Below are 19,950 nucleotides of genomic sequence, written 5' to 3'. Positions count from 1 at the left end.
ATTGTTGTTGCCTTAACACAACAACAACAACAACAACAACAACACACACACAAGTAATGTGCACATAATGCTACTGCTGCAAACCATACCGGTAAGTGAAAATATATCCCCAGTTCCTGCTGACCTGCAAAGTGCGGGGCAGGTCACGTGATAAGGGGGGGGGGTCACGTGATGAGGGCCAGGTGCATGTCAGGGAGGGGGATGTTCATCATATCATTTTATTTAGCTGAATTATTATCAATTGTTAGAAGATATTGGTGAATCAATGGCACGATAGGTCCACACTTGAAAATGGAAATCTTTTTTTTTAATGGCCTTTGAAAAAAGAAAAAAGGCCTTTAACAGAAGGGCACTTTGGGCATCTTTGGGACCCCCCCCCCCCCCCCCCCCAAGGTGAAGCTAAAACTTGAAATAATCTTACTCTGATCACCTTGTGTGCACAAGAAAAAAAGAGTTCCCTTTGTGACATTTCTACAAATAAAAAATATTTTCAAACACAATCAAACATAAAAGCTAAAGGGGTCTATTAAGATGAAATGTTTTGTTGCGTAAATTGTCTTTGTGTAAAACGTTATTTTATATTTGCAGAAACCAAGGATACGTGAGCAAATGGGAGAAAAACAAAAGCAACAACACAAAAAACACAATTTGATCATTCGCCGTCGAATTCTCTCTTGACATTTTTATGACATGTTGAAATGAATGTTTTGACATAATCTCAGTGTTCTGTAAGTAGTTTAGGTTTAGCAGTTTCTCAGAATTGATCTGCCCTCCAAAACTGGAGACTGATACCAAACCTTGCAAAACAAAACCAAGGCGATCATCCGTCTTGGCAGAATAAAGTGAGCCGTGTGCGGTTTCGAGCAGTGAACAGAGGAGAAGCTGATCTGCTTCTGCTCTTGGGGCCTTTCATTATCACAATCTGCCTCTTTTTGACACCGAAGAGCTTCCAGGAGTGTTTTCTAATCCTCATCAGGTCAGACCATTGAGGCCCCTCTCAACACAGCAATGAGAGTGTGACAACAGCCTCACGCAGATAAGAGCGGAGGGAGAGAAAAACCTCTGAGTGGTCGTTGTCTCACACTCCGCCTGTCCGTGTGTGGGCGCCGTGGACGTGGAGCCAAGGTGATGAGTGAGAATAAGGTCTGAGGGGGATCACATCACCACGGAGATAGCCGCCATCGCCTAGCAACCTCAGTCCCCAGACCCAGTGACAGAGGATCAACGTGAAAGCCGATCCTCTTTAAGATTATTTATCTTTCCCAGAAGAGAAAAACCTGACAGGTAATAAAACATTTTCTTGGTTTCTTTTAAGGTCAAAGCTGGAAAATTCCTTTTTTTTTTTTTCCTTTCTTATTATTCTTAATAATTTCGATCAAAAGACTGACAGGAGCACTTCATCATTCCTACTAACCTCTTAAGTCTCTTGAATGTCATCTTTATGGTGGATATCATCAGTATATCATCAGAATGGGCTTAGATTTACTGTCCAAGTGTGTCCTTAAACACAAGAAGTGTGTTTGTGTGTCAGGGTTTCCCTTGTACGGATACAAGATACAGGATACAGGATACAATTCAATTATAGTACACATTAAATGGAGACCAGTACATCCAATGTACATTAAGTGCAATGAAGCGACAAGACAACACACCGATGTTCATGTGTCATTACGAGATGAAGAGAGGCTGTTCTTGCACTTTTATGCTGACCAGAGAGGAGAAATTGAAAAAGGATTGGCCTGAGGATCTTGCCTACCTTCTCCCTGGATCTTCCTGACCGAAGAGTCAAGACAAGTGGACCCTGATAATATGTTTTGCAGTCCCTGCTTGTTGGCAGCAGTCTGTTAGGCAGCTGCTCTAAAGCCGACAGTGATGGATGAGCGCAGGACAGATGCGGTAACAGCGCTGTGGAACTGTTTCAGAAGCTCCAGTGACGGGCCGAACCTCCATTCTGCTTTTTGAAGACGAAGTTGATGATGCACTCACACTTCCTGTCAGCAGAGGCCGAAGTGTTGAGAAACCAGAGCAGTGGGGAACGATGCAGGTACTTCTTTTGGTACCTTCTAGGTCAGGGGTATTCAACTATATTCGGCCGGGGGCCACATCTGCAAAAGGACTGTATGGAGAGGGCCGCACAATTTGAAAATGTGGGGGTTTTCAAAATGTATTTTGCACTCAAAGACAAAGACTTATGTATATATAATACATTTGTATTATACATTTGAATATATGTAGTTTACATATGAATTATGTATTAATTGTCTCCAGATTTAGTCATTGTGAATGTTAAATATAATATTCAAATAAAGAAATATTACTTTAAATGCAAGTTCATTTTGAAACCATGCATTGTGCAAACTTAATGAAGTTGATATTGACCTACTTTTAATAAAACACACCATAATGACAAAGCACCACTTTCCACCAAGATTTCCTTATTTGAATATTATATTAAGCATTGGGCACAAGCATTTCAGTCCATAGTAGCCACTTTGATGTTATAAATAAGCAACTAAAATATTAACCATAAGCTCCTTTATTTATGACACATCTGTGCATTATATCAGCAAAACAAAACAATCACGAATTATAGGAGGCTTAGAAGTTCATCTGAAATGCAAAGTCCTCACTTATTCAAATGAAAAAAATGTCAGGCCAATCCTAGAAGCCTAATGATGTCAACAAGTCCTCTGTACAACGGAGGTTAATAATAATGTGACAAACATTAACACTGTGCAACACTGGCAAAAAATCTGAAATACATTTTTTTTTTCAACAAACAACCCCTTTTTTGAAATATGACCAGGGGCCACATAAAAGCTCCTGGCGGGCCGCATGTGGCCCGCGGGCCGCCAATTGAATATCCCTGTTCTAGGTAAACATTATTGACATAGCTTACCATAATAAACATTTAGCTATATCACAAACCTCACCATCCATGACTAATGGGAGACGTCCTTTATAAATCCACGTGTTGCAGCATGTCGCTCCATCCCTGAGACCACAGTGTTATAGACTCTGAGCTCCTTTCACTTGTGTTGTGAGACAAATTATTGTCTTCCTGCAGGTGCAGCTGGGTCTAAAGGTGCTTTATTTGAAATTGTCCCACTGGAATGAAGACTTTTACAAAGGAGTGGTATTACTTTACACGCCTGAGATGAAGAAGATGACACCTAAAGTGTTGTTGTTTTTGTCTGGAGGGAAACCTTTATTCTTTAATCTGAAGAAATCTGATGAGTTGGTAAAGTAGCTTTCTTTTTTTTTTCTTTTTTTTTATAAGTACTGCCAGGAATCAAAAAATAAATCACTTCCTTATTGATTATCTCTTAACTTTCTGGACGTCCCTTTTTATTTCAAGGGGTGTAAGAAGCTGTTCAGAGTTTAATACCTTAAAAATTGACAAAAACACATATATGCTTGGGGTCTTCTGAAATTATGTTTTCAGCGACGGGACTATTCACTTATTATCTCTTTACGGTACCGATTACACTTAATGTCCTCCCCATAATTTCCTCTTTGTAGTAATTATTATTGTTTGGTGTATAATTTGTGCTTAACATTGTAATTCATACATGATTATTATAATGATCTATAAACAGTATTTGTACCATAGATATAAAAGGGATTATTTCTTATGTCCCTTTTTTTCTGCTGTGATACACTAATCCGCTTTTATACTAGTACCTACTCAGCACGACTCGCCTCCACTCGCCTTGTCCTCGTTTGTTTTTAGACACCCAGATGAGAAGTTGGCAGGTTGGAGCGAAGCTGCTGTGACGTATTTGATTGTGTGATCTAAACGGAGAAGACAACAACACTAAAGATGTAGAACCTGGAGGAGATGATATATGTGCTGCTGGGTCTGTGACTCGTGTTCGGTATCAAGTTAAAAAATGAGAGTGAAAGAAGCTTCAAGCGGCAACGCTTTTTTTTTGTTTAATTGTCTCGGCGCTGCTGAAAAGTCAGCTGGAGCCGCGAGCAGCTATGAAGTGACAGAGCTCCTGGTCGATCTAGTCGTTCCTTATCGCCCGTCTAGATCCCTTTTTAATTCTCTCCTCAGCCACCAGGTTTATGAACATCTGCACCTCAGAGTTGGATCACCAAACAGACTTTTGCGCTGCCTTTGCCTGTCGAATAAAATGAAGAAGCCGCGAGCAGCTCTTTCCCACTTCCTGACTCAAACGTCTGACGGCCCCCCGACCAATCGATGGCGTGTAGTGTGATGACGTCAGATGCAGCCGACTCAGCACGCTTAGAACCTCAGCAGAATAGATACAGAAAAAGTATCTACTTGGCACGCCTCCACCCGCCTCCACCCCTAGTGGAGAAGCGCAAAACCGGGACGAGGCGAGTCGAGTCGGGCTGAGTAGGTACTGTATTATTGTAAAAGCGCCATAAGACAGTAGTTCTCAACCTTTTTGAGTCGTGACCCCCAATTTAACACGCATTGCTGTCTGCGACCCCCCCTCTGCCAGCGATGCTGAAACAATGCCTGATTAATACAGCTTATATGTGGCATTTACATAATCAGGCAAGCACTTATGACATAAACTCACTTCAGCTATTAGTTTCTTCATCATTTTATTTTGAAACACATTGGAATTTTTTGAAAAACATGAAGCAGCATCGAGAGGCTACATTTCCGAGTAGCAGACCGACAGTGGTCGCAACATCCCATCATTTTGCGGTTTTAAATGTTCCTAAACAAATAACGAAAACGTAATTTTCTTTTCACTTTAATACGAGCTCTCGTGTGCCAGCACCTCAGAGCAAATGACACCGTCAATGCTAACATATTTCAACAAGTCGTTCTGATATTTACGGAGCCTCAAACCTTTATCAGCGGCCGGTGTTGGCCCGGCCAGTGGCGTTCTTTTCTCTGGTGGTGGTTCTGTTTGCTGATGTTGGGACCCCTGCTGCTACTGACTGTCTGGAGATGTTTTCTTTTAAGCCATTGCTCCATTTTTCTAGCTAGCAAAGTTGCCGCAGATGTAACTAAAACTGTTTAGCCTGTCTCTCTGTTTTTTTTGTTTCTTTTTCAAATATCTTTTTCTTCGTTCTCCCCCTAACTCCCCACCACCACTTCACTACGGGGTGCTTTGCTGACCAGAATCTGAACCACACAGATCACAATTGCATACAAACACTGGGTGATAGAATTAATTTTGGATAAACAATGAAGCAGAACACAACTCTGTTTGAAATTATGTAATTTAATATGAATGTAACAACGCTTACCTTTATAATGTTTAAGTAGCCTAATGTTTAAGTTTACATTCTGCGATGAATACGCGTCCGCTTTCTGCAGCCGCCGCTCCTGCTGACAGCAGACCGGGGAGAAAATACATTTCTTTGCTCTGATATGTGAATGACAAAGGCAGACATGAGAATAGTGGACAGGTTTGTTGTTGTTGTTTTGGTGTAGCCTAGTTATGGCTGACAGTAACTGGTTTTGAGTACCGTATTTTCTGGACTATAAGCCGCACCTGCATACAAGCCGCAGCCGCTCTATTTAAAAAAAAAGATGCAAGCCGCAGATATTTCTGTTCTTAGATTAGACATTTACTACATGTACAGAAGGATTTTGAACTGTAAATGATGTACATGTTTGTACCTAAATAGATCCTTTCCTAACAGTGTCTTTTAACACGGCAACTTTGCTGATTAAAACGGGACAGAACCAAGAGAAAATAACCGCTATTTATTTATCTATTTATCCGTTTGAAATCTGCTTCTACCTACTTCTATCTGCTAAAGAAGAAGTAGCTTATTCTTCTTTGCATTTATTGTGTCTTAGTTTTTATTCTAATTCCGGTTAGAGCGCCCCGAGCGGTGGAAGAAAAATCCACAGAAAAGAAACTGTATAAGCCGCATGGTTGAAAACCTTGAAAAAAGTAGCGGTTTATAGTCCAGAAAATACGTTAATAAAATGCTTGTTTGAGACCAACCGCTTGTCGTCCTTCTAACGTCCAGTCCGAAGCTACATTAATTTTTTTTTAATTTAGATTTTTCCAAAATGGTTCGGCGACCCCCAGAAATCATCTCGCGACACCAATTGGGGTCAGGACCCCAAGGTTGAGAATGGCTGCACTAAGATACACAGGTGCTTCCGTATTACATCTGCTGCAAATAAATCAATTAATTAAAACATAATGCATCAGCTGTAAGAATGTGAAACAAGCATTGCTATAACATTAAGGATCATACCTGGTGAAATGGTTGTTGGTTATTGGTTGTGATGAGTTTAACTCCCCATACCACCTTAAAATGTTGCTATATGGTTCACCTGTGTTTTCTCCTTGATGAGTGATTGTTTTCACCTGTGCTCATTACCACACCTGTGGTTATTTATACGGGTTCCTTTCCTCTGTGTTGCTTTGGCCCTGATGAAGGCCAGATAGGCCGAAACATGTTGGCAGCCCTCTTCTAATAAAGGCTTTTTCATCTTTTTATCCACCTCGTCTCGAGTGCCTGGATCTTTAGCTTCTATTTTTCCACATTGTCTCCCGGGTCCGATCCAAGAGCACCATTTTACAGCGGTCACACCCTAACGAGCACCTGGTCCACTCTTTTTCTATAAGCATTTTTATAACATTAAGGATCATACCTGGTGAAATGGTTGTGTTAAATCCCAAGAATAGCAAGATGAAAAAGGGACGCCTTGATAGTTAGATAGCTATGTCTGTCCGTTCATCCATCCAGTTTCTGTTCCCATTACTGTCTCATTTAGGTCGAAGGGAAAGTTGGCGTCTCTCCCAGCTGTCACCAGTCAAGAGGTGAGGTTAAACCTGGACAAGTCATCCGTCCATCTCATCCAACAACACTGTCTTTGTCAATAATAGGATGGCGGGGTGCATGAATTGCGTAATAATCCATTTGAAATGGAGGTTGCTTTCTTTTGCAGACTTGCCATTGCCGTTAGTTTTAAAAGATTTAACAAAATGTTATGAATGTGTGCTCACATATGTATTGAGTATTTGATTTCCATGTACATGAACAGATTGAGACTCTCCAACAACACAAATCGATAGATAAAATTTTATGTTTTGTATTTCTTCTCTAGGATTGTGTTCAGTTCTTATTTATCATGAAATTACATGTTTTCATCTAACTACGGGCATTTCTGTTAGCAGATAAGCCCTTGGTTGCCTATATTGACACTGATCGTGCTGCTTACTTCCACACCTCATGTCCACCTCAGAAAAACAGCAACAAAAAAATGCATACCCTCCTTTAACTCAACCAACGTCCAGCTCCACCGCAGTGCCAGTGAGTAAACACTTCAACTGAAAGCCCATTTCATTTTTTTCCACTTGAGCTGTTTTCAAGTTTTTCGATCGGTTAAAGATGCTTCACGATGCTTCACATTTTAACTCCTTTCTGTGCGTGAAACACCTGCTGAATTTTAACTTTCCTCTGCATTTTTCTACCCCACTGACACTTAAACTTCACCTAGCTCTTGTACTTAAACACTCAGACACTTCAGCTTCTCTCGGTGCTTATAACTGAACACATCCACTCGAGCCACTTGAACACGGACCACTGCGGCATCTCATCTATCTCGTGTTTCTACCGCAGTTTTCATCACAAAGGCGGTCCACCTATTACTTTCCAGTGTAAACCGTGTGGGTAAAATGTAAGAATGTGGCGTTTTCACAGGTGTCAGGATTGATTTCAGCAGACACGGTGTAAACTATGACCGCTTCAGATTACTAATGCACGGGTCGTACCAGGCTGAGCAATCCCCCCCCCCCCCCCTTCCAATATGTTGAGAGCCCATGCTGCACTTCCCTCGTGAGGAGCACTGCCGCAACATTCCTCCCGTTATTTGTAATCGTTCACAGCTGGAAGGAGATTCTGCTTCCTATGTGTCACATTCGAGGGTCAAACATTACCATATTTTTCTTAATCGCTTGCAAAATAGATGTAAGCCTCTTGCAGGGAAAGAGTGTTTATGTGCACTTACTGCAGAAGGTGAAGTAGTCCAGCTGTTCGGCTTCACCCTGCACTGCTTTGGTCATCTTCTGTGCCGGTGAGGATATTCACAGCATTTATCCATGTGGGGAAAACACCACAAATAAGACAATGCCAACGGTTCTGTAGGCCAGGATGGTCAAAAATATAATGTACATAAAGTAAAAAGTATTTTAAAATTGGAGTTTCTATACTCAGCTTGAGAGACCTTCAAGCGTGTATTTGACATCAGACAGTAACATCAGAATTATTTGCTGGTGTAACGTATTCTTACAAAAAGATGACTCATATTACACAGTTTTAAACTCATTTGGTTAAAAGTCATAAACCAAAGCCGGTGGTGTTGGTTGAGGCAACTGTTTCTTGCAATATGATAATTGTACTTCTAATGGCAGTGTACATTTCATCTGTGTTTAACATGTTTGACACTGCAGTCAAAAAAACTGAGAAACGCGGCTCTTTAACACCCACTGCTCTGCTGACGTTAAAGTATCGCACTAAACGTTCATGATTAGTATAAAAACATTTTACCACGGGTACCTGTGTGTCAATAAAACACACAAACTTCACCAAAACTGCAAAGAACTTACACTGTAACCTACGCAAATATTCTATGCTACGCAAATACGCTAAGCTACAGATTTTTTTGTCATCAAACAGGGTGAGCTCTTGACATCTCAGAATGTCTTTTAGTATTTTTATTTACATAATACAAAGCACTGAAATACTTTGCTACAAAATAATTCTCATTTGGTAATGCTCAAATACAAATTAAAGAGTATATTTTGTATTTGAAAAAAGGTATCTTTCATATTTTTCATCATAAATACTGTCTAGACTTGTTTGTAGGAGTTTTACTTAGAAGCCCCTTCCTCTGCTCTAAGGATGTATAGTTTTGATTCATTTTGTTTGTTGTTTCATATTTTGGCTGATTTGATTCTTTGGACAACATAAATTTGCTTATATTGATGCTTTTTGTTATTTATGATAAAATGTTGCAGTCTCTGTCTCTGCGTTCACCTTCTTTTGCAGAAAGAGTTGAAAACAATCAGTCTCTGCACATGTACATTGTTCTCTCTGTTTGATCCTCTCCAGAGCCACGATATTAAAAATAGGTGTTTTAATCGTGTGTGTGTGTGTGTGTGTGTGTGTGTGTGTGTGTTTGTGTGTGTGTGTGTGCGTGTGTGTGTGTGTGTGCGTGTGCGTGCGCGTGCACGTGTGTATTTGTACAAGTAGCAAAAAGATTCTGATCTGTGTACAATAAGTGCTTGAGCTGAGGGTGCATGAAAGCGGTTCTGCTTGCACTTGAAAACAGAGCTACAGCAGCTTCATTGTTTATGATCCGCAGTCTCAAACAAAGCGTGAATCATGGAGGCTAAAGGAGTACAGCAAGGTATTTTGTTTCTGATCAACTATAGAAAGCCCTCGGAAAAAAAAAGAAAAGAAAAAAAAGTGGGGGTTATGTGTTTAGTTTAACACCAGCAATAGTAATGCCCATTGTTTTACAAACCAGCAACAAACAAGTTCATTCTGAGGTACTGACATCAGCTGAGGCAGAAAACCTCAGCCGGGTAAATCACTTTGCCGAAGCCACGAAATTATAGCCTCTATGTTTGTGGGCTTGAGAATGTGACTGAAGGGTTTTTCTTGTGGACCTGGGGTATGTTTTCAGGAACCACAGACCGAAGTGACAGCTGGGGCCATTGGAGGGTGCTGTAACTCCTACTAAAAATCTGCCGTTTGTCCTAAGAGTCCGAAGTCACGTCCACGCTCTTCTACATACAGGATCCTGCTGCATTTGGTTTCAGTATCTGCTGTCACACCGCCTCCGTCATCCTGCTTTATGACGAGCAGCGAATGTCAGGGGGGGTTTTGGCTCCAATGCAAAACCATGTGATGGGGTTGCTGCTTTGCTTGTTGCTCGTACCCGTTTAAGCTGTAGTTTGACTATGGAACTACCAGCATGTGAGACGAGTTCTGCATTATGTGTCTGTGTGTATGCATGTGTGTGATCCCACAACACAAGAGTTAATACAGTGCAGAGGGCTGCAGCTTACCCTCTCCTCAGCCGGCCTGAAACAAAACAGCTGCCTAGCTCGGCTGCTCTGCCTCCAGCTGCTTCCCAAATTGTCCCGCCATTAAGCTATTACATGTTTACAACCACAGCAGTGAGCAGGCCCACTAGGTGCTGGAAGCCCCGATGATCCCACTCTCTTGTAATGGATCATTATACTGGTTTCTTAGTGCGTAGCTTTCACCAATTTGTAATTAGCTGTGATACAATTAGGCTCTTAACTGAGCATTAAAGGTATCAGGCAGTATTTTATTTCACTGATGGCCTCAATATGTCACTCATGAGAACAAGGAATACAATTTCCCAGATTAACCATATCTCCAGGACACAGAGTTTTACACTTGCTGGAATTTAATACAATATCTGAATTTGTGGCTATAAAGCAGGGATCCATCCGAAGTCTGTCCCTTGGTAGTATGAATGTACAGTCAGAGATAGGCGATGTTTTTGTCAACATGATCCTCACACTGTATACGCTCATTTATTCCTGTCACGCTGTGAGAGTCCCTGCTCAGAGGAGAAACGCCCAGGCACATTGATCTTATTTGCACAGGCTTTTGTCTGGGACACGTCCAAACCGAAACAGCCAACGAGAAGGACCACAACAGAGCGCAAGTAATTCTCTCGCAATCCAGACACGCACCGCCGAGGTTACAGACGGAGAGGGCCAAGTGCATCGTTCAAAAACAGTGCTAGTTCTTTATTTAGCGTGTAATAACTTACTGAACTGAAAGTCTTGCATGTTTTTTTATTTTATTTTTAAATTCTGTTTCCGCTTTAAGGTAGCTGCAGTCGCTGATATTTTAGCGTGCTCCATGAAACTAAAGAAGACAAAAGTTGTTTCTTTATTTCAAGGAGCAATGCAGGCCCAAAGTTACATCTGGTTCAAGTTATGACAAAAATGTTTAAAGAAGCCACTTGCAAACAAGTGAGCCAGGTCACATCTTTCAAGAATTAAAAGCAGGTGATGAATGCATTTCCTTATCTTCAGATACAGAAAGGTTTCTTTTTTCTTTTAATCAACACATATCTATGAAATTAATCCAGATAAATCTCCTGTATTAATATCGAACAAAGCGTTTTACAGCATTTTATGAGAATGCAGTTAATAACCTGAATTTACAGTACTGTTACTTCCCAGCTAACCTCTGTATGTGGAGCACATCTGAGATAGAAACGGGCTGAAAAACAGGGCCCCCTCTGGGATTGTCTGCTGGCTCCAGGTTGGTCCCAAGTGAACTGCCCACTTGGGTTTGTTTATGTCGCTGGCCCAAGTGGGACCTGGGGAGGAACCGTGCCCGTTCATCACCCATGTACCTGAGTCACTGAGATAACATGGATAACAGCATATAGTAGCTGGGAAATCATCTCTCATTTGAGACGATGAAATGAAAAGCTATTCTTAACACCTTGTTTTAGGTTTTGTTTTTTGGCTTTTTTTAAATATGAATATATAGGAGTGCTGACCCAACAATGTCACACGTATCATTTGATTCAGGAATTTCTCAGACCTCTGTATCACCCCATAATCAAATAATAATAAAGAAGTTTTATGCAGTAATAAATGAATAAAACTGCCCAATGTATTTACAATGATACAAATATATATTATCTAGTTATGTACGAGTCCAAAATCACATGAGTTCCTGTTAGGTTGGGTTCAGCATTGCTCTGTGGTGTGTCAAGGCCATTTAGAGACGAATACTTTTCTTTGACCAAATAGTATTTTTAAATTAAAAAAGTTAGAAACCGTTTAGTCAGTAAATATTGACTGCGTTTACATGCAATCAATAACCCTTTTAAAACCTGAATATTGGCAATAACCCGAATTTGCACGGCCATGTAAACACTTTGAATAACCCGAATTTTGACTACATGTCAACGTAGTCATTGAACCTCCTGCGAGGTGTGAAAAAAATAAACTGCTGCATGGACAACACAAAAAGACATGAGTTTGATAATATTGATTAACAACAGAAACAGATAACTGTATAAAAAAAGAAAAATAATTAAAGCTGTGAATTATCTTCCCACATGTTATTTTTCTTCCTTTTGTTTGAGTATTTTCCACAGCTGCAGGTTACTGCCTTTATCTCCCATCTGTTTAGTTTAAGGAAGGCGCAAATGCAAATTTAAATCACAAAGCCAAGATTACGCTCAACTGGTTGCTGCGGGATAACATCAGACACGCTGCAGTGCAGATTTCATGGCTTATTGGCTGATTCGGTGTTAACTGGTGCCCTATCTCCGCCTGCATCAGAGCGGCTCTTGCCAGGATAAAAGAAACTCCAAAAAGTAAAGTGATGCTTTGAATAACCTTCAAAGTAATAACCACTCCTATCTTATCTCTCATTAGCTTTTAGTGCAAAATAGAATAAAATAAAAAAATGTCTTCACTTCGGTGCCACTTCATTGTATACAAGATGAAACAACTACTTTCCAAAAGAAAAGACTCATATGGTGGGTGACCCATAGTCTGTCATTTTACACGTGCAAAACCTGAGAAGAGCAGCAAGATTCATGAATTATGTTATACCATAAAACGCTACAAAGAAATAACTTGTAAAGCTAAAATTTGTTCATCAATCCATGCCGAGGTTCTGTTCCCAGATTTCTGTTTGGACTTGTTTCATCATCTCATAATCACATTAATATGACAAACTGTTCACAGTTATTGAACAAGAAAAAGGGATATGCTGTGGTGGAGAAAAGAAACAAAATTAAATGGCACCAAAGACATAATTATTGTATTTTTATCTAAATCCAAGACAATATCAAAAGATAAGTGTCATCTGTGCTTAATTTAAGATCTTCGTTTGATTACAACTGTTTCCAGAATATTGTCTTTGACAGACAATGATGTGAGCACATTCTCAGAGAATCAAAAACTCTGTTGTCAAACCAACACGACAGCTCCAGAGTTACAAGGTGACATCCAAAGAACGAGAGATCCCTAGTCAGCAGTTGAGGCACGAACAAATCAATGACAGAAGTCTGACAAGCTATTTAAAAAGCCTCCCCAGATAGCAAAAGGTGTTAATTCAGTGTTGATTATGGTCAATAAGCTTGATTTTTGGTTAAGGTTGACAATTGATGGTGGATCAAGCATCAAACAATCATCCTATTTACCAATGTTGAAACGATGTCACTGAATCAATGTTGTTTTGTGGTTGATTTTTTTTTTTTTTTTTTACCTTGTCTGCACACATATTATTGATTGATACCATGACGGTAGAAACCAAAAGTGTATATATGTGCATTATTACTATATTTAATATATATACATATATATACGCACACAAATGCGTACACATACATAAATATACACATACAAACCCAGTGTTTTTTTTTTTTGGGGGGGGGGGTGACGACATCCACTGCCAATCCAGGAAGCAGGAACACACGGAGACACACGTCAAGCACTGGAAATCTGCAACAAAAAAAAAAAACCACAAACAAAGCACGAAACCGGCACGGAGCCAACCAAAACAATAACAGCAATCGACCTAAATCTTGAGATCTGATCGCAGTCTGAGCTAAGCTATCGCTACCGCTACCTAAACCCAAAAACTAGAGAGCCAGCATGCAGGTGAACAAGCCAGTGTGTATGTCTATGTGTGTGTGTGTGTATGTATATGATCATGCGTGTGTGTGTGTGTGTGTGTATATGCATGTGACTAAGTGACCGTGTGTGTGTGTGTGTGTGTGTGTGTGTGTGTGTGTGTGTGTGTAATAAACCAAACAAAGCTCCACCTGAAGTGTATCTATAGTGGGGAGGGGGGGGAGCAACCCCGCCACCCACGAGACCAGAGGCCGACACGGAAGAGCCCGGAACCCAGGCCACCGGCAACCCCACAGAGGGGAGAAGTAGGAGGGAGGCAACCCACCGCCTGCGAGGCCCCCCCCCCCCCCCGGCGGCGGCCGAGGGGGCCCGCGGGCGGGGCCCCCACGGCGCGGGAAGAAGCAGCCAGGGATCCCGCGGCGGCGGACCGCGACCCAGGCGATCCCCGGCCACCCGGTCCGGGCCGGACACGCGGCCAGGAGGCCCTCACCCTTCAGGCCAACGACCCCCACCCGGCAGGGGGCCAGCCTGCCCGGAGAGACAGAGCCGCCCCGGCCGCCGACGCGGGCAGGCGCACCCGTCCCCCACGAAAGTGGCCCCCCAAGACCAGAGGGGCGTGTGGTTGATTTTTAATCCCAAGGTCTAATCAATGATGAATCAACGTATTCTGTTTGTCGCCGGCCAGGCTTCAACATAGATTCAACATCTCTGCCTAACCATATTTCAACGTTGATTCACTCATATTTTTCTATCTGGGTCAGGTATAGCCTGATAGATCAGACCCACATCGACAAAGATGTAAGATCTGGAAACGATCCATCGGGCCTCCTAATCTAAGAGGTGGCACCAACGCTTGCTTTTCAAACTGCCTTTGCATCCAGTTGGTTAGCGTTACGACCAATCAGTTCCTCTTTTGTTCAATTTTTAAAGAAAATATTAACCCTTGATGCCAAAGCTGATTCAGATAGCTGCTAATCCTCAACTGCAACTATCTAGACTGTTGACTTCCAGATTACAACATAGTTGTCACGTAAAGGCCACAGCCTCACCCAGACACTCACTACAAGGATTGTAGACTGCAAATATGTTTATTTATGCTAAAAAGTTGGACAATTCAATGTGGATATTGACTTGCTCCTGGAGCCAGCCCCCCGTGGTCAGCCAAGGGGCTGCAATTTTCTTCAATTCACACATTCAACCTGTTGCTGTGCCGTTACATCATTTTCATAGATCCGAGTTGAGTTGTGTCACAGATGTTTCCTCCTATACTTGGAAAGCTCCTACTCAGAAAAAAGAGCTAAAAAAAGTACTGGTAAAAGTGGCTCTATGAATTTAATCAGCTATAATTGCTCCTGAGTAAATATAATAAAAGAGGGGGGTCTGCTTTCATATTAAAAGCTATAAACAGGTTCCTGCTGTCCAGAAGTACTTCATCAATTTAAGCAGCACTAAACATACACTATTCATGTGAAGCTACACACAACTTATGAATGCAATCATTAAGTGAGGTTCAACAGTATTATTTAATCTCCCTGACATTTCAAAATTCTTTCTGGCAATTTATCATCATCTTCAAAGAGCTTCATACTTTACGCCGTGCTTTTCTGAAACTGATACTAAATCCTTAATGTGTGTTGCTTCATATGCCAGTTAGCGTATTTCATCCATGTTAAAACAAACACGCTTAGCAGAGAAAATAAAAGTTATAACCCCTGAGCTGCCGGCATTACATAGTTTTTAGCATTCCAGCTGGTAAACTCATCAGTATAAGACACCGTGTGCAGAAATCTTCTCCCTGATACTGCCTTCTTCTTTTTCCCATCTGTCATGCTGAAAGAAGATCAACATGCTTGGGGCAAATTGCATTTAGTTCTAGGCCCGAGGACTTGATTGGCAACAGATCAGACTCTATTAGGTAACAAAAGTTGAATTAACTGGCTGTCAAATCAATAACGGTCTCCTTGTTTTTCTCTCCCCTGCCTCCACACTGATTTCGGGATCCATTTTGAGGTTAAAAAAAAAAGAAAAAAGCAAATCAATCAATGACTATGATTCCAGTCATTCCTTAGATAGGATTAGTAACTGTCACATAATAAGTGTAGATTTACCAGATGGAAATTCAGTAAAGAGTTTAATCACACATTATTAAGTTGCCATATTTTTTTTTGTTCACTGTTTGTTTTATGAAGATAATTTTGTTACTCTTTTTTCGCTTGAAAAGACTGAATTTCTGTATTCATGGCGCTTGCTTTGGTTATCAGTGAATGATAATTGCTTGTTTCTCCGTCATGGCAAAAATGCTTTAAACTACTGCAATGGCATACATCTACCCGAATATTTAAAATGTATTTAAATATTTAAAGGCTTACGTATGCAAAAAAAAAAGTCTGGCTGATTATCTACTTCTTACTTTCCATTTTGCATACTTACTTTAAAGGAAAAGGAAAAATCTGCATGATTTCTTACAGAACACATTTGTCACTTTCATTCAGTATGATCTCAGCATCTGCTCACTGAAAACACAATTAAAAAATAAATAAATAATGTTTTCAGCCCTGGCTCCCAAACCATATTATTATTATTATTCTGGCAAATCAATGGGAACAATGATTTGCTTTGGAAGTATACATGGGGCATGCTTTCTTGGGAGCACTAGAGGGAGAGGCAGCGGAAGGGTCTGTGCTTCATCTGTGTATTGTTTAAATATCAATTGGCCAGAGATCGCTTATCCTACCTTTAACTCCTGTCTCTTTAAAACAAACTTTGGTAACATTGACAGGAAGGTGGACAACCAGCTGTTGCACTGCTGTTTCAATTTATAAATCTACATGCAAGCCCAAGTCTGCAGCCTCTACATTGGTTGAATTCCCACAATCCTTCATAGAGAGAAGGATTATGGGAATTTATGCAACCATAAATCAACAATAACTTTTTGTGTTGTGGAGAATATCACTATTGCAGACATAAAGTCTGTTCTTCTAGAGCTTTTTGAATACAAGATATATTGAGTTTAAACAACAGTTTAAACTTATGTAATTCTTTGTCACATAATTTGGCACATTCAGAAGAATGTATCGTTAGTTAAAGCCAGGCACTCTAGGAGGGCTGAGTACCGAACGCAGTCAGTCGATTCTTGCATTCCTCTACACGATGTTCATGTCAAACAGCTGTTAGCTCAAGTGTGTCTCGTTGGCCACCTCCTAAATCCTCCTTTTCACCAAAATTTCACTTCTATGCCTGTCTGCCACAGCCTGGGCTGCATATGCATGCATCTCATGAGAGGGCTGAGAGATACAGCTGCATACCAATGTGTGTGTTTTTGGCTCAGCTCGAGACTGAGGAACGAAATAATTCACAGAAAGATGGTTTTACGACATGCTGCACTGCACTGCAACGCGGCCTAAGCAACTCGGTTTATCAGAGAGTGTGAAAATGTGATCCCTGGATAAGTGCTAATGGTAAATATTTTCCTTTTAAAGTGTGCGACAAATCGTAAAAAAATAAAGGCTTTTATGGCATAATAAATGTGAGTAACATACTTGTAATGAGGTTCTTACAGTAGCTATATTAGCTGTCCTTGGAGGGTAGTAACACATTTTACTCTCATTTCTGTGTAAGAAGCCTCAGGTGAATCTATAAGACTTGCAAAGACTGAGGATTTATTTATTTATTTCTCCAAAGCCAGTTAATTGAGACAGGAAGGGGTTACTTCAGGCTTATAAGTACCAGCATCAGGAGCTACTGAGGGAGTAGCCGAGAACCCACTGAGGTGATGAGATCCCAGGCAAGGAGACAGAGGGAGCAAATGGGTTTCTAAGTTAAAAGGCTAAGGACAAGGACTTTTTTTTTATGGAGGCCAAGTCTACAAGCAGAGATTATTTTCATTATTCAAAGAACAAAATCATAAAGATTCTCACATGTTAGATTTGGGAGAACAAAATAAAACAAAAGCCATTTTCATGATAGACAAAAACCATTAACTAAAAAGCAGAGAATGTAAGTTCAACATCATGTAATAGTGAATTTAAGGTAAATATTGGCCATTATTTCATGTATGGACCATTAAGAGCCACATACACTCAGACTGCCTTTTGTGTGCAGGGACTCATAGGGCACAGTCAGGCTTTACAGGTTTGGCCATGTGTTTAAGCACCTGAACAAACCTGCAAAATCCTCAGTCCATTTTTTTACTTAAAATAACCACAGCCAAACAGTAAGGGGGAAACAAAGAATGAGGGAGTTTTTCAATTTAATTCAATTCAGTTGCAATTTATATCAGCCTGACTACAGTGCTCTACAGAAAATGTGGATTATTTTTATTATCTTCTTTCAATGACGAATAATAAGCTGTTCTTGCTTTACAAAGTTTTTTTTTATACTATTAGACTATCTTTCCATGCCTCATGAGAATCTACAGACTTACAAGAGTACCACCTTTCTATTTCAACATACTTTTTGTTTCAGCATACGGATATGTGAATTATACCAGGGAGTTCAGCTCCTATGGTTAGAGACCCTCTTTCTCAAAGGAGCAACTGCATCTAAAGATGAGCGCATAAAATCTGCAGTGTTACTGACAAGGAAATCAATATCTGCAGAGGCAGAATGTAGGCCACAGCCCTCAATTGTTTCACTATGTTCCACTGCAGGAAGATGAGAAGTGATGGCCTCCTTAAATTTAGCAATAGCTTTATCAGATAAACAAGTAATACCTTTTATTATACGCTGAAATGTTGACAATGTTAAATTGAAATGTTACTAAATAGTGGTGGGATAAGAGGAAGTTTACAGCCGACACTGACAGATGATCGTGTTCTACACCGTAGGCGAGGACGAAATCGAGGGCATGATTAAAGATGTGTGTCGCTTTGTTTACTTTTTGCAAGACGCCATCGATTCTAGAAGAGTATTAAAAGCTAACTTAAGGCTGTCCCTGTCAATCTTCACATGAATGTTAAAGTAATCTACTATGGTGACTTTGTCTGTACTGATCAATAAACCAGATAGAAAATCTGAAAATCAGACAGAAACTCTAGATATGCACATTGATTGATGTTTTCTAAGATCCCAAAAGGTTGTCTCATTCTGCAAGAGACAGGACTTCAACAACTACACGGCAGATTTTTCTCCAAGTCATTGCTGCATTGATTATTAGCTTCCATAGATTTGCAACTTTTAATCTCGTGCAAAGTAAATGCATTCAGTCAAAAGACATAATTTACTATGAATTTTACGGTGTGAGGGGGGTAGTGCATTAAGGTCAATAAACCAGCCGAGCAGCTGGATCACTGTTGAATATCTTGCTCCTTGGCACTGCCATTCAATTTCCCCCCTCATGGTCCCTTTTCTCTTTGCAGTCCCCTGGCTGCCTCTTCTGCATCAAATTTGACAATGTTTAACACATTTTTCATTAAGTTAAACAAAAGGTAACAGGCGGTGGTAAGAGAGGGCACCGCCTCTCAAGATGATGTTCCCGTCCCAACATTTAACATGACTTCATGACATACCTTTCCATCATCATCATCTATGCTTACTGTAGACAACTGTTGCCTCACACCAGCAAGGTCCCTGGTTTAAGTCCCAGCTGAACCTTTATTTGTGGAGTTTGCAGGTTCTAGCCACATCTGTGTTTTTCTTTGGATACTCCAGCTTCCCCCCAGAATAAAAAAAAACCCGCTTCGAATATGGGTGGTATGGCAGCAGATACATTTTCACAGGTGCTTTTAGATGGACTTTGCAAAGCATGGACGAAGCCAAACTTGCATATCCCCCTGTTAAGACTTTGGTGGCAAACTGAATTCACAAGCTGTTATCTGTAACTTTAAACTACACAAGCATGACGGCAATATCGGCCCAAATATTGTGCAAGAACGCAGTAATACTTAATTTTTAAACTATTGCCATGCAAAACATGTCCTATATTGTTTATATTGGCACCTCTGTGTCTTTAACCAGAAAAGATAAATTATGGATGACAAGAAAGTCTATGACTGCTTGAAAATGTAAAAAAGTGCATCGTGTATCAAGGATGTAAGGCTGTCAACAGACCAAGCACGGCTGTCTGTTACTCAGATGTGGCAGACACTGAAGATTTGACATGTGTGTGGTATTTATGACTCCTTTCAGACTAGACGGGCTACACTGACTTGCACTATGCATTATTTAAACCTCTGACAGTGGGTGTTTTCAAGTTTTTCCAAATTTTTTTCTCTCTTTTTTTCGTCCTCTAGCTTTCCCCACTCTGTGTTCAGCTGGGTGCCAAAAATGTGGCTGTGAGCTGGAATATGCATGTTTGGAAAGCATAGGGGCTCTCTGTGTGTGGCAGGAACCTACACTTGGA

The sequence above is a fragment of the Cololabis saira genome, chromosome 5 (genome assembly GCF_033807715.1).
Source record: "Cololabis saira isolate AMF1-May2022 chromosome 5, fColSai1.1, whole genome shotgun sequence".
In the NCBI taxonomy this organism is placed as follows: domain Eukaryota; kingdom Metazoa; phylum Chordata; class Actinopteri; order Beloniformes; family Belonidae; genus Cololabis; species Cololabis saira.
Note: the sequence above shows the minus strand (reverse complement) of the source record.